The following is a 23,748-nucleotide window of genomic DNA, read 5'->3' as shown; positions in this document are numbered from 1 at the left end:
ATAGGGCACCAAGTGGCTGAGCACAGAACACTACACTAATCTTGATGTCTGATAAATACTATTTTGAATTTGTTTCTACTTGACCGACCTACTGTCTTTGCTTCCTATTGTTGCTGTAACTAGTGACTACAGTAGTGGCTGAAAACAACACAAATACATCGCCTTAAAGTTCTGGAAGTCACAAGTCCAAAATGAGTGTCCCAGGCTAAAATCAGGGAGTCAGCTGGCATGCATTCTTTTGGAATTACCTAGCCCCTGTGCGCATCTTCTGGGTAACCAATAGATTTTGACTAATACTCAATTATTTGAGCATGGCTACTAAGTTAACTCTCCTTTGTTTTTTGTTTTGTTGTTGTTTTGTTTGTTTGTTTGAGATGGAGTCTTGCTCCGTCACCCAGGCTGGAGTGCAATGGCACAATCTCAGCTCACTGCAACCTCCGCCCCCAGGTTTCAGTGATTCTTCTGCCTCAGCCTCTCAGGAAGCTGAGATTATAGGCATGCGTCACCATGCCCATCTAATTTTTGTATTTTTAGTAGAGATGGGGTTTCACCATGTTGGCCAGGCTGGTCTCAAACTCCTGACCTCAGGTGATCTGCCCGCCTAGGCCTCCCAAAGTGCTGGGATTACAGGCATGAGCCACTGCCGGCAACTCTCCTTTGTTTTTAATGTCAACAAATCAGATAACCTTTTATTCAAGCAAAAATAATCTCTCAATGACACATGCCTAGATATGTAGTGAATATGAATTTGAAAATGAGGAAAAATCCAATGCAATATACCCCATCCAGCACAGCCACTGTGTAACTGGCATTGGTAAACATGAACAACACTTTCATTTGTAAAGAAACCAACCTCAGCGACATTTGTGACATTTTACAGAGTAATTGCATGTTTGTTATGGATCTGAGTCTTTAATATGAACCAACCATAAGAAATGTCAGTTTAAAATCATTACTCTTTTTGCTAGAGAGCACTATATCTGCAAACCCAAGCTATTCAAGTTTCACAAATAGGCATTTTGATGCGTCCCCTGGTGATTTATGTTGAAATATGATTTACTCCAAAGCTCAACAATGTCAGTTTGATTCAGGCACATGAACCAATCAATGCAATGTGCAAATCCTTCAGTGTTGTTTGTCTCCACTATGAGGAGGCTCACCATTCAAGCGGTGTCCCTAATATAGATCAGTGACTGTGAAAGACATTCTTCGTGGCTTCACTCTTTCTTCCATGCTAATGAAATGTGGATTTTGCTCAAGTGGTAATGTGCCCAATGCAGGCATATCCCCAAGGAATGAATCATGATTGGGCTAGGTCTGTCATGGATATCACATTCCAACTTGACATAGTCACATTCCTGGCTTCCCTTGCAGCTACATTCACTGTTAACTAATAATGAACTAGTATCGTTACTGAGATGGGGGACATCTACTGGAATGCTTCTGAAAAATATTATTTTCCCCTACTAAAAAGGAACAAGAAGAGAGCTTGCTGGTATCTCTCTCCTCCTTTCCGTAAGAGCTGTGGCAGTCATCATGAAGTTCTGAGGTGAAAATCCAACTAACCAGGAGTGAGGTGAAAAACAGAGTATGGATACAGGATAACATGGTTGATTACCAGACCATCTCTGGAAATGTTTACTTCCACCCTTTTTACTGAGAGAGAGGAATATATGTACACTATTATCTAAGCTGGTTTTAATTAGATTTCCTGTCATGAACAACTGAGAACATTCCTAATTGATAAAGAGTTTGGGGGAGCAAAATCCATTTAAAATAACAAAAAAAAATAAGAGAATTCAGCCAGGCATGGTGGCTCACACTTATAATCCCAACACTTTGGGAGGCCAAGGCAGGCAGATCACTTGAGACCAGGAGTTTGAGACCAGCCTGGCCAACATGGTGAAACCTCATCTCTACTAAAACTACAAAAACTTAGCGGGGTGTGGTAGCACATGCCTGTGGTCTCAGCTGCTTGGGAGGCTGACAGGAGAATCGCTTAAATTCAGGAGGTGGAGGTTGCAGTGAGCGAAGATCGCCCCAGGGCACTCCAGTCTGGACAACAGAGTAAGACTCTGTCTCAAAAAAAAAAAAAAAAAAAAAAAAAAAACCACAGAGAATTCCCTACAATTTAGAAAAAGCTTTTCCTGTGTTAATAATAATCTCTTCAGCCCGGGCTCGGTGGCTCACACCTGTAATCCCAACATTTTGGGAGGCCGAGGCGGGTAGATGTCTTAAGCTCAAGAGTTCAAGACCAGCCTGGGCAACATGGCAAAACTCCGCCTCTACAAAAAATACAGAAACTCAGCCGGAGGTGGTGGTGTGTGCCTGTAAATCTGAGCTACTCAGGAGTCTGAGTGGGAGTCTTAGGATCACCTAAGCCCAGGAGGAGCTCAAGGCTGCAATGAGCCATGACCATGCCACTGCACTCCATCCTGGGTGACAAAGTGAGACACCGTCTTAAGAGAAAATAATAATAACCTCTTCAATAGAGCTGGCAACTTGTTTTGAGCTCTAGTCTTTTAAATGCACCCTTTCTCTCTCTCTCTCTCTCTTTTTTTTTTTTTTTTTTTTTTGAGACGGAGTCTCACTCTGTCACTGAGGCTGGAGTGTAACTGTGCAATCTCGGCTTACTGCAACCTCTGCCTCCCAGGTTCAAGAGATTCTCCTGCCTCAGCCTCCCGAGTAGCTGGGATTATGTACACCTGCCACCATGCCCAGCTAACTTTTGTATTTTTGGTAGAGACGGAGTTTCACCATAGTGGCCAGGCTGGTCTCGAACTCCTGACCTTGTGATCCGCCTGCCTCAGCCCCTCAAAGTGCTGGGATTACAGACGTGAGCCACCGTGCCCAGCCTAAATGCACCCTTTCAACCCAAATCATGTTTAACACATACTTCCTAGTTATTCTGAAGTATTGCAGAGTCTGAGGATTTAATGTTTATTTAGGTGGCAAATTGCGGACTTCCTTCCATTCATTTTTAACCCAATGACTGGAAAGTGCACATTTCACAATTTATTTATTTATTTATTTGAGACAGAGTCTCACTCTGTCACCTAGGCTGGAGTGTGGCTGATCTTGGCTCCCTGCAACCTCTGCCTCCCAGGCTCAAGTGATTCTCCTGCCTCAACCTTCTGAGTAGCTGGGATTACAGGTATGTGCTACCATGCCCGGCTAATTTTTATATTTTTAGCAGCCTTCTGTATTTTAGCAGCCTTTTGTTTATTAGCAACGTTTTTAGCCGGGGAAAATAATGATATTTTTCAGAAGCATTCCAGTAGATGTCCACTGTCTCAGTAAAGGTACTAGTTCACTAGCAGTTAACAGTTTAACAGAGACAGGGTTTCACCATGTTGGCCAGGTTGCTCTCAAACTCCTGACCTCAGGTGATCTGCCATTCTTGGCCTCCCAAAGTGCTGGGGTTACAGGCGTGAGCCACCGTGCCCAGCCCGAGAATTTCTTATAATGTGGTGGAGCAGAAAGCACAATCCACGATGCCAAACCACGGACCAACGCTTCACCACTGTTGTTTCTGATCATCCATTTCTCCCCTTTATTGCATTTCTTGGCATCCTTTCTTCACTTCCCCTATCACTCCATCGTCAATTTCTAGTCCTTCCTGAAAATGCTTCCTTAAAAATCAACAAGGCCCTTCCAGTCAAATTCAAAGGCTTTACTCAGCTTCTCTCCACTTGAGTGCCTGTATTCAGTGCTACTGTGGGTTCACCAGAGCCCAACCTCTTTCTTGGACTCCTGTCCCCACAACCTTGCTCCCTCAGACAGATAGTCCATGCCTAGGGCTTTGGACATCCCCTCTTCATTAGAAGTGGTAGGAAAGCAGTAGTCAGAGCACCTGATTTGAAGACCAGCCTTTATCTCTCACTGGCTGGGAGGCCTTGCATGAGTCAGTTTCTCTGAGCTTCAATTGATGAACTTGTGAAACAGCTGGTCTACCTGTCCTTAAGAGGCATGTTTTGAGGTGCTTTCCAGCCCCTCGTCTGAGACCTCCTCCCTGCTCCATGACCTGGGCAACCATGACCCTGGGGGTAGATTATTGGCCTAAAGGGGAATGCCCAAGGAGAGGCAATATATTGACTGGTCAATAATCAAAAGTATTCTCTCTTTCTCAAAAACCTGGGCAAAGGGCTGGGCGTGGTGGCTCATGCCTGTAATCCCAGCACTTTGGGAGGCCGAGGTGGGCGGAGCATGAGGTCAAGAGATCAAGACCATCCTGGCCAACATGGTAGAACCCTGTCTCTACTGAAAATACAAAAATTAGCTGGGCATGGTGGCACGCGCCTGTAGTCCCAGCTACTGGGGAGGCTGAGGCAGGAGAATCGCTTGAACCCTGGTGGCAGAGGTTGCAGCGAACCAAGATCGCGCCACTGCACTCCAGTCTCGCATCAGAGCAAGACTCTGTCACAAACAAACAAACAAAACCTGAGCAAAGAGACCTAGAGCATGTAGTCTAATGGCAGGCATGGGAAAGAAAAGGTGAGGATATCAGGCTGGCAGGCTGAGGCAATACGAGCACATTGCCCCATTGTCCTCACTGGGACACACGATGAGTAATGAGACAATAATAGCAGCCTGCTGAGGAAAGCAGGAGAGCACTACAGTCACAGAGAGGTCCAGGATGGGAGGCCATCCTGGGTCCGAGTCTTACCCTAGTTCCTGTGTCCTTTGGTTCCATGAGACATCCTTGAATCCTTTCAGTCTACCCCTTTTATTTGTACCAACTCCTCTATCTGATCCTGTCAGAAGGCCTTGACCACTCAGAGCCTCACATAAGAGTGATGAGAACAGCGGCCGGGCGCGGTGGCTCAAGCCTGTAATCCCAGCACTTTGGGAGGCCGAGACGGGCGGATCACGAGGTCAGGAGATCGAGACCATCCTGGCTAACACGGTGAAACCCCGTCTCTACTAAAAAATACAAAAAACTAGCCGGGCGAGGTGGCGGGCGCCTGTAGTCCCAGCTACACGGGAGGCTGAGGCAGGAGAATGGCGGTAAACCCGGGAGGCGGAGCTTGCAGTGAGCCGAGATCGCGCCACTGCACTCCAGCCTGGGCGACAGAGCGAGACTCCGTCTCAAAAAAAAAAAAAAAAAAAAAAAAAAAAAGAGTGATGAGAACAGGTAACTAGAATACACCCAACTAATTTCAATTCAACAAAAGATCTGCCTCCCTCGGGAAACCTCTTCCGTGTTCCATGGGCCCCCAGAAAAATCCATAAAGTACTTTTTGAGCATTTAGTGTGGGTTCAGGTTGATGGCCTGATGGGATTTGGGAACGGGGAAGGAGGGACATGATAAGAGTTAGACCAAGGCAGATGTAACCCTAACGAAGCGGCTACGTTGTCTGGGGTATATATCCTGGGGTTTGTTGTCGCGCGCCAGGAAAATTTAGGACACAGACACACAGGAGGAGTTTAGGGGCGGAGGTTTAATAGGTAGAAGAGAAAGAGAAACAGCTCCCTCCATAGAGGAAGGGGCCTCTGAGCAGAAAGGACTGAGCAGAAAAGGACCAGCAGTGATGAATACCCTGAATTTTATAGTCTGGTTTGAGGAGGTGGTGTCTGATTTACATAGGGCTCATAGATTGGTTCGATCGGGTACGACATTTACATAGTGAGTGGAGAAGGCTGGTCCCCCCCACCCTAATCTTATGCAGATGGGCTTTCCAGTTGATGGCACCACCTTGTTTGCTCTTTACCGTACGCAAGACTGACAGAAGATGGAGCCGCCATTTTGAAAAAGTCTAGTCCCCCAGGCAAGCTCCCAGCTTTCTTGTCTATGTCTGCAGTTTGACTTTACAGGCTGCTCTTCGTTAGAAAAATAATTGGGGGCTGCTTTTCATTAAAAAGAAAAGCCTTCTAGGCGGGGTGGCTCAAGCCTGTAATCCCAGCACTTTGGGAGGCCGAGGCGAGCAGATCGCCTGAGATCGGGAGTTCGAGACCAGCCTGACAAACATGGAGAAACTCTATCTCCACTAAAAACACAAAATTAGCCAGGCGTTGTGGCACATGCCTGTAATCCCAGCTACTTGGGAGGCTGAGGCAGGAGAATCACTTGAACCCGGGAGGCGGGATTTGGGAACGGGGAAGGAGGGACATGATAAGAGTGCATGATAAGTGCAATGGTGCCATTGCACTCCAGCCTGGGCAACAAGAGCGAAACTCTATCTCAATCAATCAGTCAATCAATCAATAGAAAAACCTTATGGATGACTCCCATGCCCTTACTATCTACCTAAGTAATTTCTTTTTTTTTTTTTTTTGAAACGGAGTCTCACTTTGTCAGCCGGCCTGGGGTGTAATGGCATGATCTCGGCTCACTGCAACCTCTGCCTCCCGGGTTCAAGCGATTCTCCTGCCTCAGCCTCCTAAGTAGCTGGGATTACAGGCACCCGCCACCACACCCAGCTAATTTTTGTATTTTTAGTAGAAACGGGGTTTCACCACGTTGGCCAGGCTGGTCTCGAACTCCCGACCTCATGTAATCCACCTACCTCGGCCTCCCAAAATGCTGGGATTACAGACATGAGCCACTGTGTCCGGCCAGTAATTTCTTCTTAACTTCTCTGTCACTAGTGTGGGAGGAGGGAGGAGGCAAGGAACAGGACAGAGACGGCACAGTCGCCTAGAGTTGTCATTGTTTTGTCTGCTTGGCACATGTCTCCTCCCTTTCTTCTAGTATTAGGAACCCTCTTTCTCAGGGAGAACCCATTAACCCATTCCCGTGTGATTTAGCTGCACTTCTTCCAGCAGCATCATACGAGTGGGCACATGGCCAACCCTCCCAGGCCAATCAGAGTGCATGCCATTTTCTGGGTTACTGTGATGGGTTGAGGGGTGGGCTCAAAAGCTGTGAGTCAGAACCTGACTGGGCCAGAATTGCTCCTCCAGTTTTCCTATGGAACTCTTGGGAGAACGACATTTTCTCTAGAGCAGAAGCCATGAAGGAAGCTAAGCTGAGAGCTGTCAGAGATGATCTTGGCCTCCATGTGGAGCTATCTGGCCAGAGAATATGGCCCAAAGGAAAGCAGAGATCACAGAGAAGCAGGGGGACAGGAAAGGGGTCTAAATGGCATAATTTGGCTTCCTGAATCCAACTCTACCTGAAGCCATTCCCATTCCTTACTTATGCGCCCGGATATGGGGAACTAATACATCTCTTTTTTTCCTTACAGCAGTTTGAACTGCATTTATACCACTAGCAAAAAACAAAAAACAAAAAAAAAAAAAAAACCCTTGACAAAGATGGAAAGTAAAGGAGAAAGACGGAGACTGGGTTGGACAGGATGGGTGGTCTCTGAGGGCCCTAAAAGCCAGGCAGAGAAGCTTGCCTTATTATGATACATAAATCCTTTCTGGAAAGAGGTGAGAAATGCTGTTATCCACCTTTAGCTCTGATTCTTCCCTTGATGTGCTGAGGGGCACTAAGAAGACTCTTTCCTTTAACTGTAAGAAGAGGGTAACAGCCACATTTCATTCCAAACCATTAATTTAATAAGTTTAGACAGAAGAGATTATTAGCCTCAGAAGGTGTTGTTTTCATTTTCTTTGAAATGTGCTTTTTCCACTTTCTACTATGTTCTATTCTTCCCTCCCTGAATGCCCACATGCAAATTAGAGAATGTTGCAATGCCCAGAGCAGAGTTGTAACATCCAGCAGTATTACAACAGCAGTTTTATATAAATGGCCATCCTCTAAGCTGTGAACATTTGATAAAGTATGCGGGCTCTTCTCATAATTAAAAGCCCAAAAGGGAACCAAGGAAACACAGAGAACATTATTCTAGTGACTTATGAAACTGGGCTGGAGAAAATCTCCTATGTCTAGAGGTGGAAGAGAGAGGATAAAAAGGAAGAAGGAGTAGAATAGAAAATGCAAATGAGAAAAAGAGATGGCGGTGAAAAGAAGGGCTGCAGTAGAAAACAAGAGAGAATAGAGCAAGCAGAGGCAGAGGCAGGAAGAGTGTTTAGATCAAGACTCTTCTCTTGGCTGGGCACAGTGGCTCATGCCTGTAATCCCAACACTTTGGGTGGCCAAGGCGGGCGGATCACCTGAGGTCAGGAGTTCAAGACTAGCCTGGCCAACATGGTGAAACCCTGTCTCTACTAAAAATACAAAAATTAGCCAGGCATGGTGGCGCACACCTGTAGTGCCAGCTACTTGGGGAGGTTGAGGCAGGAGAATCGCTTGAACCTGGGAGGCAGAGGTTGCAGTGAGCCAAGATTGTGCCACTGCAGTCCAGCGTAGACTCCATCTCAGAAAAAAAAAAAAAGGCCGGGCAAGGTGGCTCACACCTATAATCCCAGCACTTTGGGAGGCCAAGGTGGGTGGATCACCTGAGGTCAGGAGTTCAAGACTAGCCTGGCCAACATGGTGAAACCCCATCTCTACTAAAAATACAAAGATTAGCTGGGTGTGGTGGCACACACCTATAGTCCCAGCTACTTGGGGGGCCGAGGCAGGAGAATCACTTGAACCCGGGAGGCAGAGGTTGCAGTGAGCTGAAATCACGCCAATGCACTCTAGCCTGAGCAACAGACGGAGACTCCATCTCAGAAAAAAAAAAAAAAAAAAAAAAGGCCAGGCAAGGTGGCTCACGCCTATAATCCCAGCACTTTGGGAGGCCAAGGTGCATGGATCACAAGGTCAGGAGTTCAAGACTAGCCTGGCCAACATGGTGAAACCCTGTCTCTACTAAAAATACAAAAATTAGCCAGGTGTGGTGGCAGATGCTGGTAATCCCAGCTACTCGGGAGGCTGAGGCAGGAGAATCACTTGAACCCAGGAGGCGGAGGTTGCAGTGAGTCAAGATCACGCCATTGCACTCCAGCCTGGGCAACAAGAGTGAAACTCCGTCTCAAGACCCTTCTCTTCTCTGGACCGCCACTTCCTCCTCTGGGACATTTGTAGGCAGGGTCAGCTACATAATTTGCAGGGTCCAATACAAAATCAAAATGTGGAGCTCTTTGTTCAAAATGTATTAACAATTTGGAGGCAGCAGCAGCACAGCTTTAAACCAACTGTGGGGCCCTGTGCGACCACAGGGGTCACATGCCCACGAAGCTGGCTCTAATGAATTACATCAGGATTTTCAGAGGGTGTTCTGTAAACTCCAGATATTCCAGAAACAAAGGATTCCTTAATCTCATCACTAGCAAGTGAGGCACATTTCCCCATCCCTTCATTGAAGATTCAAAATGCGCATGAACTGCTCCAGAAAGCCCTGTTGAAAGCAAGAAACATGTGTGCCTTCATTTCAACCAGTTTCTCAAATGTATTTAACCATAGCAACATTTTCCCCCCAGTTCTCCATATTAATACCCCATATAACTCATTTTGCAAAGTCAATGGTCTTGTGATCCCTGGAGCTAGAAGAGGCATTAGCAATGACCCACAGCAGCCGCTTCTGCCCTGCGATTGGATGCTCACAAATCTGCTCTTCTTGGCCTTGATGATGACAGTGATCTCTTTCTTCCAGATTTGATGAGTGTGGGGCATGGGAGATTATTGCAAAACCTGCAGCAGGTTCTCAAAGATGACATATCAACTCCCCTAAGTGTCCCTCCACTCAGGCACCACGAAAGCCTTTGTTTTAATACACTCAAAATGTTACCTCTTCACGGCTGAGTGCAGTGGCTCACGCTTATAATCCCAGCACTTTGGGAGGCTGAGGTGGGTGGATCATGAGGTCAAGAGATCGAGACCGTCCTGGCCAACATAGTGAAACCCTGTCTCTACTAAAAATACAAAAAAATGTAGCTGGGCATGGTGGTGCATGCCTGTAGTCCCAGCTACTCAGGAGGCTGAGGCAGGAGAATCACTTAAAGCCAGGAGGCGGAGGTTGCAGTGAGCCAAGATTGTGCCATTGCACTCCAGCCTGGGCAACAGAGCTACACTCCATCTCAAACAAACAAAAAAAGTTACCTCTTCACTCATTTCTAATCTCCCCAGAAAATTTTTAAGGGGTTTTGATACCATATGTAGGACAGGAAGTCCTTGGATATTATGAATAAATACAATGTTTATAGAACTCTTGCATCTCAGATCATTGTAGTCAAAGTGTGTAATTTTATTTGGGGAAGATTTATGTTGAGAACTATCAGTATCTCAGAGCCTTTGATGAGGAACCCAGGAACTCCTAAAGTGTAGACCATTATCCCCTATAGAGATTAGTTAACTTTCAATCTGGGTAAGAAGAATAAAGTTTCTTTGCAAAGGAAAGCCCAAATGCCATCTTTTTCCTTCTCCATAAACACTAGGATAAGGAGAGACTTACAAGTAGAAGCTCAAGGTTGAATCTCATCTCTATCTTTGTTGCACTGAAGTAATCACTACATCCTCCTCTCTGCCTTTGTTTTATCATCTGTAAAATGGGAATAATAATTGTAGCAAAGATTCTTCTAGCAATAAGATAATGCATGAGAAAGCTGTCTAAAAATTGATCTGTAGCAAGCGTTCCTAAAGTACTTCTTACCTATTACAAATGTCCGCAGCCAAATTTCCACAGTATGGCATGGACAGATGATTTTAAAATCAGAAAGAAAAAAACAGTTATAAAAATACTTAGTGAGATTTGGCCAGGCATCATGGCTCACACCTGTAATCCCAGCACTTTGGGAGGCCGAGGTGGGCAGATCATGAGGTCAGGAGATCGAGACCATCCTGGCCAACGTGGTAAAACCCTGTCTCTACTAAAAATACAAAAATTAGCCAGGTGTGGTGGCGGATACCTGTAATCCCAGCTACTCGGGAGGCTGAGGCAGGAGAATTACTTGAACACAGAGGTGGAGGTTGCAGTGAGCTGAGATCGTGCCACTGCACTCCAGCCTGGGTGACAGAGCAAGACTCCGTCTCAAAAAAATAAATAAATAAAAATAAATACCTAGTGAGAACCTCCCTCACTGGTCACTTTGCTTGGGGGTTCAAACTATAACCCAAAGCTATGGAATATGCTTACTTGGGAGATTCTTAAAGCTCCTATACATGAATCTTTTTGAAACATATCAAGGGTCCTTAGAAATCTGATCTGGTGTGACTCTCGGAGCACTCTGATGACACCTGCTGGCTAGGCATGGTGTGACAAGTGTGTTCTAGTCTACGCAGATGGAGATGGTCTGGAACCCCTGAGTGGAGTACCTGAGAAACTGAGGCTGCAGAGAAATCCTGACCGTCAATCTTGCTGCTCAAAGTGTGGTCCTAGGGCTTGCAGCATCGGGATCACTAGGAGCTTATAAATGTGGGATCAGACTCTACCTTTTTTTTTTAGAGACAGGGTCTTGCTATGTTGCCCAGGCTGGTCTTGAACTCCTGGGCTGGAGCAATCCTCCCGCCTCAGCCTCCTGAGTTGCTGGGATTACAGGCACTGGCTCACACTCTACATTTTCATGAGATCCTCCAAGTGATTCGTGTGTGCATCAGAATGGAAGAAACATGTTCTAGTGTTCTAGAGGACTTGATCTAGTGACCAAGCGTCAAAGGGGGACTCTACGGAGGAAGCTATGTTAAAGAAAAATTTTTTTTTTCTTTTTTTCGAGACAAGAGTCTCACTTTGTCACCCAGACTGTAGTGTAAAATGGTGCCATCACAGTTCACTACAACCTCTGCCTCCCAGGCTCAAGCTATCTGCCTACCTCAGCCTCCCGAGTAGCTGGGGCCATGGGCACGAGCCACCACGCCTGGTTAATTTTTGTATTTTTTGTAGAGACAAGGTTTCACCATGTTACCCCGACTGGTCTTGAACTCCTGAGCTCAAGCGATCCACCCCCCTCAGCCTCCCGAAGTGCTGGGATTACAGGCATGAGCCACTGTGCCTGGCTGAAAAAAAATTCTAGCTCCACACAGGGCTAGTGACTCAGAAGGCTTGGCACTTCTGCTGTTTCTGGTCCAAGCCTTTCATTACACTCATGCATAAACAGGCCCATCGCCCCAAAACAGTTTTTCCTATTTTCATTTTTATCCCGTTTTCTACTTATTCTATTGAAGACATTTTTCCTCCCAGAGGAATATTCCTGCAATTCTGTAATGAAATGATAGGAAAACAGGATTCCCATTACCGAAAATTTGCTTTAAGATCTTATTTTTCAAAATACAAAGGCTTCTTAGATGTGTTTGTGTGTGTGTGTGTGTGTGTGTTTTATGTTCCATGTACTGGTCATACCTACAAATAACAAATAATAATAATAATAATAGCATGGCCGGGTGTGGTGGCTCACACCTGTAATCCCAACACTTGGGAGGCTGAGGCAGGCGGATTGCAAGGTCAGGAGTTTGAGACCAGCCTAGGCCAACAGTAAAGCCCCGTCTCTACTAAAAACACAAAAATTAGCTGGGCATGGTGGCACGTGCCTGTAGTCCCAGCTACTCGGGAGGCTGAGGCAAGAGAATCACTTGAACCTGGGAGGCGGAGGTTGCAGTGAGCTGAAATTGCACCAGTGAACTCCTGCTGGGCCACAGAGCGAGAATCCATCTCAGTCATAATAATAACAATAATAATAGCACAAGGGAAGCAGGACTGGTGCTCTCCTCACAATCACCTGATACATTTATTTCTGTTGCCTTGTTTGTAATAGAAATAGATTCTAGGTAATATAAGCAAAAAAGAAATAAACAAAGGAAATGTATTAGATGGATATGGTGGTAGCTTATAGAAAAACAGGACCAGCTGAACAACGACATCTCACAAAGGACAGGAAACGGGGTATTAGGTGTCCAGGAAGCTGGTGTTTCCAGGGCAACACCTTTGGGACAGTTGTTTTCAGCCCTGCCTGTGTCACTGGTCAGTATACAAATACTGGGGATAGAGAGTCTGTTAGACCTCGCTTGGTTCATGTCCAGCCTTTGGATAAAGAAGGGCAGGACATTCTGATTTCAGGACTCCCCAAAAGTGTATCTGCTGAGAAAGGCTGGGTTGAGCATCCATTCTGCCTAGTTGAACGTTATCATGCCCAAGTCATTTCAGTTGTTGCAGATTTTGACTATCACCCTGAGAGAGGGGTAAATCCCCAAAGGAAAATCGAGGTTTTCAACAGGGTGCGGTGGCTCGTGCCTGTAATCCCAGCATTTTGGGAGACTGAGGCAGGCGGATCACATGAGGTCAGGAGTTTGAGACCAGCCTGGACAACATGGTGAAGCACTGTCTCTACTACAAAATTCAAAAATTAGCCAGATGTGGTGGCGGGCACCTGTAATCCCAGCTACTTGGGAGGCTGAGACAGGAGAATCGCTTGAGCCTGGGAGGCGGAGGTTGCAGTAAGCCAAGATTATGCCACTGCACTCCAGCCTGGGTGACAGAGTGAGACTCTATTTAAAAAAAAAAAAAAAAAGAAAAAGAAAAATTGAGATATTCAAGCTGAAAAGAAGGAAAGGTTAATAGACAGGTGAAACCACGCCCCTCTATTGTGAGACAGGTATGCGCCATGGTATTGATCAATAAGAATATTTATAGCCTATTTACTCTAAAACCCATGTATTATTATTATTCCAAACCCATTGATTATTATTCCAAAACATACCTATTTTTAACTGTTTAAGCACATTATTGGAACATTCAGTGAGAGCTTGATGATCTTTGATTCTTCAAGGCAAATCAACTTTCTACCACGTCATGGGAATAAAACAGAAATTAAACAGTTGAAAAGGCCTCTACACTCCCAATACCTCTGGTGTCCACCCCCCATCTAATATTCTTATGTATTCATAGGAGATGTTAAATAAATGGTAAGAGTCTTCTATTTCTTTTTTAAATAAGAAGAAAGACTGCGTAGCTATGAAAAATAGACTCTGTCACCAGAGCCACGCAAGAGATCTTTAGAGGAATAAATAGCTGCAGTCTCATAGCAACATTCAGTTGAACAATGCTGAGAGCTGAAAGATGTTCTTCGGCTAGAAATTCATGCCTACAAAAGAATACCATCCACGAAGTTCCTCACTGTTAATTACAGATAGTAAAGCCAGTCCACAAGCAATGAAAGTGAGGGTCCATCATGCAGCCAGCTTCTTGGGAATTTTGCAAGGACTGACCAATATCCTCAGAAAGCTAAAATGAATGAATATGCTTTTTTTTTTTTTTTTGACAAGGTCTTTCTCTGTCCCCCAGGCTGGAGTGCAGTGGCGTAATCGCAGCTCACTGCAACCTCCCAAGTTGTTGGGATTACAGGTGCCCGCCACCACGTCCAGCTAATTTTTGTTTTTTCAGTACAGACAGAGGTTTCACCCAGCACTTTGGGAGACCATGAAAAGAATCCAAAATTCAGCCAGGGCCTAAAAAGGTGTATGAAGACAGTAGTAACCTTAATGCAGAATCTCAGCCATCTAAAGCAGGTGCTAAAATTAAAAGGGGTTGAGAAAGAATCACAAAGGAATGTGAAAGAGTTGATGGGATGGAAGTGCCAGATGGCAGGACATTAAGGTATCTCAAAAGAGCTAAAAGAAAGGCAATCAAGGCCAGACATGGTGGCTCACGCCTGTAATCCCAGCACTTCAGGAGGCCGAGGCAGGCAGATTGAGGCTGAGGTCAGGAGTTTGAGACCAGCCTGGCCAACATGGCGAAACCCCATCTCTACCAAAATTAGCTGGGGGTGGTGGTGAGTGACTGTCATCCCAGCTACTCAGGAGGCTGAGGCAGGAGAATTGCTTGAACCCAGGAGGTGGAGGTTGCAGTGAGCCAAGATTGCGCCATTGCACTCCAGCCTGGGCAACAGAGTGAGATTCTGTCTCAAAAAAAAAAAAAAAAAAAAAAAGAGAGAGAGAGAGAGACAGAGAAATAGACTTTCTGAAGAGTTCATCTGAAGAGCTATCCTGCAGGTGACAATGTGGTGAGGCTGTGATGATAATGTCCCATGAGGACCATGGAAGAAAATGAGCTTGCTGAGCTGGGGAAGAGATGGAGGCAAGATCTTCAAATCTGGGGAAGACATGTTTAAATGTGTGAAGGGCTGTAACATCAGAAGGAATTCCAATTAAACATGGCAGATTGAACACATATATACATATACATATATATCTATACATAGATAGAGAAATGGAATATGTTGATAAATAATATTGGTCTTTTAAGAGATTTCAGTATTGGAAGTTTGATTTATTAGATTTTGAAGAGTTGTTTAAGCATCTGGGGAGGTTTTGCTTTTTAAGTTGGGAAATCAAGTCTAGCAACTCTGTAGTAGACATAAAGGATATTGATCAAAGACTGTGGGAGACCAGGCAACAGCAGACAGGATATATCAACAAAATGTCTGAAAATGGTAAGTTCTGGCTGGGTGCAGTGGCACACGCTTATAATCCCAGCACTTTGGGAGGCCAAGGTGGGAGGATCACTTGGGCTCAAGAGTTCAAGACCAGTCTGGGCAGCATGACAAAACCCCATCTCTCCAGATAAATAAATAAATAAATAAGTAAAGCCAGATATGGTGGTGTGTGCCTGTGGTCCCAGCTACTTGGGAGGCTGAAGTGGGAGCATTGCTTGACCCCAGGAGGTCTCAGTGAGCCAAGATCACACCACTGCACTCCAGTATGGGCAACAGAGGAAGACCCTGTCAAAAAAAAAAAAAAAAAAAAAAGTAAAGAAAAGAAAAGAAAAGCAAGAACGAAGGGGAAGGGAAGGGGAAGGGAAAGTGAAGGGAAGGGAAGGGGAAGGGAAGGGGAAGGAAAGGGAAGGGGAAGGGAAGTGGAAGGGAAGGGAAGGGGAAGGGAAGGTTAGGTTCTGGTGCTGAAGAGAAGGTTCTGATGGTTACTTCACCAAGCAAGAGAAGCTCTGGTTGCTGAAGAAGTTCCTACAAAGGGGGATCCTGCTATGGTCTGAATGTTTGTTTCCCTCCCAAATTCATATGTTGAAATCCTACCTCCCATGGTGATGGCATTATTTAATACAAGGTGGAGGCAGGGCGCAGTGGCTCACGCCTGTAATCCCAGCACTTTGAGAGGCCAAGGCGGGCGGATCACGAGGTCCGGAGATCGAGATCATTCTGGCTAACACTGTGAAACTCCATCTCTATTAAAAATACAAAAAATTGGCCGGGCGCGGTGGCTCACGCCTGTAATCCCTGCACTTTGGGAGGCCGAGGTGGGCGGATCACGAGGTCAGTAGATGGAGACCATCCTGGCTAACACGGTGAAACCCCGTCTCTACTAAAATACAAAAAATTAGCCGGGCGTGGTGGCGGGCGCCTGTAGTCCCAGCTACTCCGGAGGCTGAGGCAGGAGAATGGCGCGAACCCGGGAGGCGGAGCTTGCAGTGAGCCGAGATGGTGCCACTGCACTCCAGCCTGGGCGACAGAGTGAAGACTCCGCCTCAAAAAAAAAAAAAAAAAAAATACAAAAAATTAGCCGGGCGTGGTGGCGGGCGCCTGTAGTCCCAGCTACTCGGGAGGCTGAGGCAGGAGAATCGCGGGAACCCGGCAGACAGAGCTTGCAGTGAGCCAAGATCGTGCCACTGCACTCCAGCCTGGGCAACAGAGTGAGACTCCATCTCAAAAAAAAAAAAAAAAAAAATAGAAGGTGGGGCTTTTTGGGAGTAGTTGTCAGAATCAAAATGGACTCACTAGTGTTAAAGAAAACTAAACAAACCAACCAACAAACGAAACTCCTGGCACATAAAGACGGGGAAGACCATGAAGAGAAGATTCTCTTGCTTGTATGCCTAGTAACGAAACTATCACAAAGACTGCAGAACTCACAACCTAGCACAATGGCCGTGATAACCTTACACAAAAGAATACGTTCATGACTGGGTGCGGTGGCTCACACCTGTAATCCCAGCATTTTGGGAGGCCAAGGCAGGAGAATTGCTTGAGCTCAGGGGTTTGAGACCAGCCTGGGCAAGCAACATAGGGAGACTCCGACTCTACGAAAAACACAAAAACGAAAAACTTTTGCAAGGACATCTACTCAGCAACTGTCTGTCCAACCTTGTACTGGCATCACCTTTGTTACTGATCTTTGCAGCCAATAATAATTATTTCAAAACAATTATGTAATTCTCTTCACTTTTTCCTTTAAAAAAGTGTCTTTGTCTTCTTTTGTCTTCTTTTACCTCCCTGAATACATACCTAGTTTATTATAGCATGCATATGCCCATTGTAATGCTCTTTTCCCAAGTAAATATCATTTTCTTTTGGAGAGCCTCTGTTTATTTAGGTTGACGGTCATAAGAGTGGGGCCCTTATGAATGGGATTAGTGCCCTATAAAACTGATTTATGGTAACAGAAGTCAGAATGGGCTGGGTATGGTGGCTCATGACTGTAATGCCACCACTTTAGGAGTCCGAATTGGGAGGATTGCTTGTGCCCAGGAGTCTGAGATCAGCATGGACAACATCCCTACAAAAATAAAAAATAAAACATCTCTACAAAAATCAATATAAATAAATAAAAATAAAACATCTCTACAACATCTCTATGAAAATAAAAATGAAAAATTAGCCAGGGGTGGTGGTGCACGCCTGTAATCCCAGCTACTTGAGAGGCAGAGGTGCAAAGATTGCACCAGGAGGTTGAGGCTGCAGTGAATCTTGATCACACCACTGCATTCCAGCTTGGGCAGCAGAATGAGACCGTGACACACACACACACACACACACACACACACACACACACACACACACACACTCACACGTCAGAATGATGCTTGGCCTTGGGGATGGAGGTGATTGCTGGATGAAAAGGCACAGCATGCGGTGGGGGAGCTTCTGGGATGATGGCAATGTCCTACAATTTGATCTGGTCAGCGGTTACACAAGTGTGGACATATGTAAACGTAGCAAACTAGACATTTAATATTAGTGCACTCTATGTAAGTTACAGCGCAACAAAAAAGCAAATTAAAACTCTTAAGTGTGAGGAAAGATGACCCAGGATACAGAAAACCTAGGCTGCAACACAAGAAGTCCTGGGGGGTAGTTACTGTGCAGACAGCCTGAAGAGCAACCATTCCCCGCCTGCCCCGAGCAGGAGGATGGGGTGAGAAAAACTAGGTGCCAATAACAAAGCAGGTGTAGTTGGCCACATGGAAAATAGTGTTCAGATGAGTTTTATAATTCAGTTGGAGAATTTGGCAAGAATTAGTAATGGCAGCTTAACCCATATCCAAACTAGTATCCTCAGTTTTCTATATCTTCTCTGCCACATTTGGCAGAAGAAAAAGAGATACTTAGAAAAGATATAGAAAACTGAGGGTACTAGTTTGGATACAGGTTAAACTGCTATTAAAAAACAGACTGGGGCCGGGCGCGGTGGCTCATGCCTGTAATCCCAGCACTTTGGGAGGCCAAGACGGGCAGATCATGAGGTCAGGAGATCGAGACCATCCTGGCTAACACAGTGAAACCCCGTCTCTACTAAAAAATACAAAAAAAACTAGCTGGGCGAGGTGGCGGGTGCCTGTAGTCCCAGCTACTCGGGAGGCTGAGGCAGGAGAATGGCAGGAACCCGGGAGGCGGAGCTTGCAATGAGCCGAGATCGCGCCACTACACTCCAGCCTGGGCGACAGAGCGAGACTCTGTCTCAAAAAACAAAAAAACAAAACAAAAAAACAGACTGGGGCTGGGCGTGGTGGCTCATGCCTGTAATCCCAGCACTGTGGGAGGACAAGGCGGGCAGATCACTTGAGGTCAGGAGTTTGAGACCAGCCTGGGCAACATGGTGACACCCAGTCTCTATTAAAAATGCAAAAATTCCTGTAATCCCAGCACTTTGGGAGGCCAAGTGGGGGTGGATCACAAGGTCAAGAGTTCGAGACCATCCTGGCCAACATGGTGAAACCCCATCTCTACTAAAAATACAAAAAATTAGCTGGGCATGGTGGTGTGTGCCTGTAGTCCCAGCTACTCGGGAGGCTGAGCAGGAGAATTGCTGGAACCCGAGAGGCGGAGGTTGCAATGAGCTGAGATCATGCCACTGCACTCCAGCCGGCGGACAGAGTGAGATTCCGTCTCAAAAAAAAAAAAAAAGCAAAAATTAACCAGGAGCAGTGGCATGCACCTGTAGTCCCAGCTACTCAGGAAGCTGAGGCAGGAGAATCGCTTGAACCCAGGAGGCAGAGGTTGCAGTGAGCTGAGATCGTGCCATTGCACTCCAGCCTGGGCAACAGAGCGAGACTCCGTCTCAAAAACAAAAAACAAAACAAACAAACAAAAAAACCCACAAAACAGGCTGGGTGCAGTGGCTCACACCTGTAATCCCAGCACTTTGGGAGGCTGAGGAGAGCAGATCACTTGAGGTCAGGGGTTGGAGACCATCCTGGCCAACATGGTGAAACCCCATCTCTACCCAAAACACAAAAATCAGCCCAGTGTGGTGGTGCACACCTGTAGTCCCAGCTACTCGGGAGGCTGAGACAGGAGAAATGCTTGAACCCGGGGGGTGGAGGTTGCAGTGAGCCAAGATCATGCCACTGCACTCCAGCATGGGCGACAAAGCGAGACTCTGTCTCAAAAAAAAAAAGTAGTAGCTATATTTGAAGCATGTTAGGTTAAATAATATGATGTCTTACGATGTCTTGGATCCAGTGGTAAGAGAAAAGGATGGGGTTTTGTGTGTAGTTTATGTGCCTGCTTCAGCCAGAATAAGTCAGAGAGGCCTTCCTGGAGGAGGCAGCATCAGAGTTGGGACTGTAGAGGGTTTGCCACATGAAGAGGGGAGAGGTTTTCTACAGAGAGGAAACAGCTGGAAGAAAGACATATGAGCCATAGAGTGGGTGGGATTGAGATCTTGAGAAGATGTTATAATTGTAGCAAAGAGTAAGGGGACAGAGAAGGGGACACGAGTTTAGAGAAGGGAAAGGGTCCGAGAGGACCTTCTAAGGGTGTTGAGTCTAATCCTGTAGGAACTGAGTTTGTGTACGGAGGAAACAGGGCTTCTCTGTGCGTGAAGATGATGCTACCTACTAAGCTATACTCTTTTCAGACATTTTCTTGAGGGTAGACATTCACTCTCAGAAAGGTACATAGATTGAGGTCAGGAGTTCAAGACCAGCATGGGCAACATAGCGAGAACACATCTCTAAATAAAATTTTAAAATTAGCCAGGCATGGTGGCACATGCCTGTATTCCCAGCTACTCAGGAGGCTAAGGCAGGAGGATGACTTGAGCCCAGGAGTTTGAGACTGCAGTGAGCTATGATCATGCCACTGTGGTTTAGCTTGGGGGACAGAGCAAGCCCCTGTCTCTAAAGAAAAAAAAAAAAAAAGGACAGAGAATCGAGTGCTCTAGAACCTGAAGAATCCCAGCAATCCAAATGATCTGATCTGATCCACTCTTTATGATGAGGTAATGGCCTCAGAGAGGTCCCCCAACTAGATATCAATGGAGCTGGGATTAGAACTGGGTCTCCTGACTTCCAAATTCCCTCATTAAACAGGGATGCCAGGTTACAACTGGGACCGGGGCACCTTTCTCATCGTATACATAAAACCATGAAAAATGTAAGACACGAGCATACATCAGCGCACATTCACTGGCTGTCAGAACAAAAACGTCATCACGTCGGACAACCTCAGGAAAACTCCCTTCTACACTCATGAGTGAATGAGAGTGAAAAAAGCAACCACTGTCTTCGTATTGTTACCAAACAGTATTTGACCTATTTGGAGCATGAAGGTACATAGTCCAGGGGCACCCATCTCTATGGAATAAAATGCAGGTGGCGCCTCGTACAGCTGTGCAGTGGCCCCGTGCTCAAACCTGGCATTCAAGCCATCCGCCAGGAGTAATCCTAAAAGCACATTCTTGAGGCTGACCTGGTGGGTAATGGAGGTGATGGCTAAGAAAACATTGTTTCTCCATATGCGGCCAAGTCGCCCCTATAGAGCTCAACCCTCAGATCCTGGCTCGATCAACTCTGCTATAAGGACCTCATTCTGCTAACAAAGGTCCAGAGAAGGAAGGAGTCACGTGTTTCTTAGAGGGTATGTGGATAACAGTAACAACGCCATCCAGTTTGCCAAAGCAAAGTCTCCCTGTGGCCCTGTTGTCACTTTCCAAGCTACAGACAAATGCTTTTTTCCCCCTAACTCTCAACTCAGCATTGTGGAAACTAAACATCACAATCAGCTTCAGGAGCCTCACTGTTGCCATGGGTTACATGAATTCAAATGTAAGGATGGAACCAAAACAGGCCCTTAAATATCAGCCCTCGAGTGGGTGGCGAAATGAAGTGCTATAACACCTTAAAGGAAAACAGGAGACGCGTGGCAAGGGGTGGATCCTGCTGTGGCAGGATGGGTGGTTGCTGCCTGGAGCCTCAATTTGTTAACAGCTTCTAAAAATATTCTCTGTGTATAGGGCTTGCAAGTCACGGCAGATACTCAGAGAAATAAGAATGAATGTCTGAAACTAGACCTGCGCTGTCCAATACGATAGCCACTGGCCACAGGTGGCCATTAAGCACTTGAAACATGGCTAGTCTGACTTAAGATGTGCTATAAGCATAAAACCCACACCAGATGGCAAAGACTGAGGATGAAAAAGGAATGTAAAAGTCACATTAATAATTTTAGATTATTTTGTACGGTAGTCACTGTATTGGGTTATCTAAAATATACCATATAGTGGGTTATCATACAGAACTATATAAATCGGGTTAAATAAAATATATTACTAGAATTAATTTCAACTGTCTCTTTACTTTTTAAATGTGGCTACTGGAAAATTTTACATTACATATATGGCTTACACTTGTGGCTTTCATTTGTAAATTACATTCTGTTTCTACTGGACTGCAAACTGTGGGTACCTTTTTCCAGAGGCTTGTCCTAACCTAACCTCTATCTTATCCCAACACATTCCAACTTTCCTTCCCATTCAAATCATTCCCTTACTTTTTCCTTTTCCACATTTCTCTCTCTGTCTTTTTTTTTGAAATGGAGTCTTGCTTTGTCACCCAGGCTGGAGTACAATGGCACAATCTCAGCTCACTGCAACCTCCTCCTCCTGGATTCAAGCGATTCTCCTGCCTTAGCCTCCTGAGTAGCTGGGATTATAGGCACCACCATCATGCCCTGCTAACTTTTGTATTTTTGTAGAAAGGCGGGGGGGCGTTTCTCCACGTTGGCCCGGCTGGTCTTGAACTCCTGATCTCAGGTGATCCACCTGCCTCTGCCTCACAAAGTGCTGGGATTACAGGTGTGAGCCACTGTGCCCAGCTCACATTTCTCTTTTATTATCACATTTTCTATTCTTTCAACAGGAAAAATGGCTCACTTGTATCGTTAAATAGGAAGACTAATAAATAGTTAATATTATTTAAAAGGCTAAGTGCTAACGCTTTACCTGCTTTATGGTATACAATCTCCCCCAACTATCTTATAAGGTAGGTATCGTTATTAGCACAGAGAGGTTGGGCTATATGCCCAAAGTCACACAGCTAGTAAATAGAAAAACTAGGATTCAAACCCCAGGAAGTCTGTCTCCCAAGCCCTCACTACTCCACCTACCATAAAAGAAATGGGAAATTGTAACAGACATCTCCTGTGAACAGTTGATCGCTTTTTTCCCATTTGCAGTGCCCTGGAGCCCTAGGTAAGATGGCAGTGAAGCTTAAAAGCTAGTGGCGGGCTCCTAAAATATGTCCGCCAGTACTCTGAACTGAATCGTACCCACTCACCATCTTTTTTTTTTTTTTTTTTTTTTTTTTTTGAGACGGAGTCTTGCTCTGTCACCCAGGCTGGGGTGCAGTGGCCGGATCTCAGCTCACTGCAAGCTCCACCTCCCGGGTTTACGCCATTCTCCTGCCTCAGCCTCCTGAGTAGCTGGGACTACAGGCGCCCGCCACCTCGCCCGGCTAGTTTTTTGTATTTTTTAGTAGAGATGGGGTTTCACCGTGTTAGCCAGGATGGTCTCGATCTCCTGACCTCGTGATCCACCCGTCTCGGCCTCCCAAAGTGCTGGGATTACAGGCTTGAGCCACCGCGCCCGGCCCCACTCACCATCTTTATACCCAATATGATGGTATTTGGAGATGGGGCCTTTGGGAGGTAATGAGGTTCAGTTGAGGTCATGAGGGTGGGCTCCTCATGATGGGATTAGTGTCCTTATAAGATGAAACCCCAGGAGCTTGCATGCACGCTCTCTCCCGCTCCAACACACACTGAGGAAAGGCCACATCAGCACACAGCAAGCCAGGAGGAGTGCCCCCACCAGAACCTGACCGTGCTGGCACCCTGATCGCAGACTTCCAGCCTCCAGAACTGTGAGAAATACATTCCTGTTGCGGAAGCCACCCAGCCTGTGGTTTTGTTATGGTAGCCCAAGCAGATGAAGACATCAGACCCCCGAGTCTGGTCATTGTGGCTGAAACAGCCGATCTCTGAGAACCTGTTATGCATTAAGAGCCTATGGAAGGGGCTCTTAGCCTTGGAGGATGCGAACAAGCAGGAAAGACTCAATGCAAGAGCCTATAGAGACTTCAAGTGGCAGAGGACAAAGGAATGACATAGCCGGGAGGGGACAGGGATACTGGGCTGAAGATGAGGGAATAGAAGGAGGTTAGGGCACATTGTATACCATAAAAGATTCACAGTTTTTAATGAGGAAAATATGTAAGATGTCTGAACAATAGAAGAACCAATATACGGATGGTTGTAAGTGGGATTTAGAGAAAGAGAATTTACCTGTTGACCTAGTGGGGCTGCCTTATCTGATTATCTTTTTTTTTTTTTTTTTTCTGAGACAGAGTCTTACTCTGTCACTCAAGCTGACAGAGTAAGCTTGGAGTGCAGAGTGCAATGGCTGGGATTACAGGC

At 45.9% G+C, this 23,748-nt stretch overlaps 1 protein-coding gene across 35 annotated transcripts in view; it reads left to right on the top strand.

Moving 5' to 3' along the window:
* The window catches only part of SOD1 (superoxide dismutase 1), a 1,049,346-nt gene that overhangs the window by 949,529 nt on the left and 76,069 nt on the right, over window positions 1-23,748 (top strand). Inside the window, exon 1 of one of the 35 annotated variants that reach the window (XM_050786107.1) lies at window positions 19,527-19,536. The exons of the other annotated variants lie outside the window; for them this stretch is intronic. The gene's annotated coding sequence lies outside the window, so the exon portion shown is untranslated. Of the gene's footprint in view, window positions 1-19,526; window positions 19,537-23,748 lie in introns of those variants that run through there. 35 annotated transcript variants of the gene reach the window in all.

The sequence above is a fragment of the Macaca thibetana genome, chromosome 3 (assembly GCF_024542745.1).
Source record: "Macaca thibetana thibetana isolate TM-01 chromosome 3, ASM2454274v1, whole genome shotgun sequence".
Classification (NCBI taxonomy): domain Eukaryota; kingdom Metazoa; phylum Chordata; class Mammalia; order Primates; family Cercopithecidae; genus Macaca; species Macaca thibetana.
The sequence above is the reverse complement of the archived record's forward strand: the minus strand, read 5'-3'. Positions and strand labels throughout refer to the sequence as shown.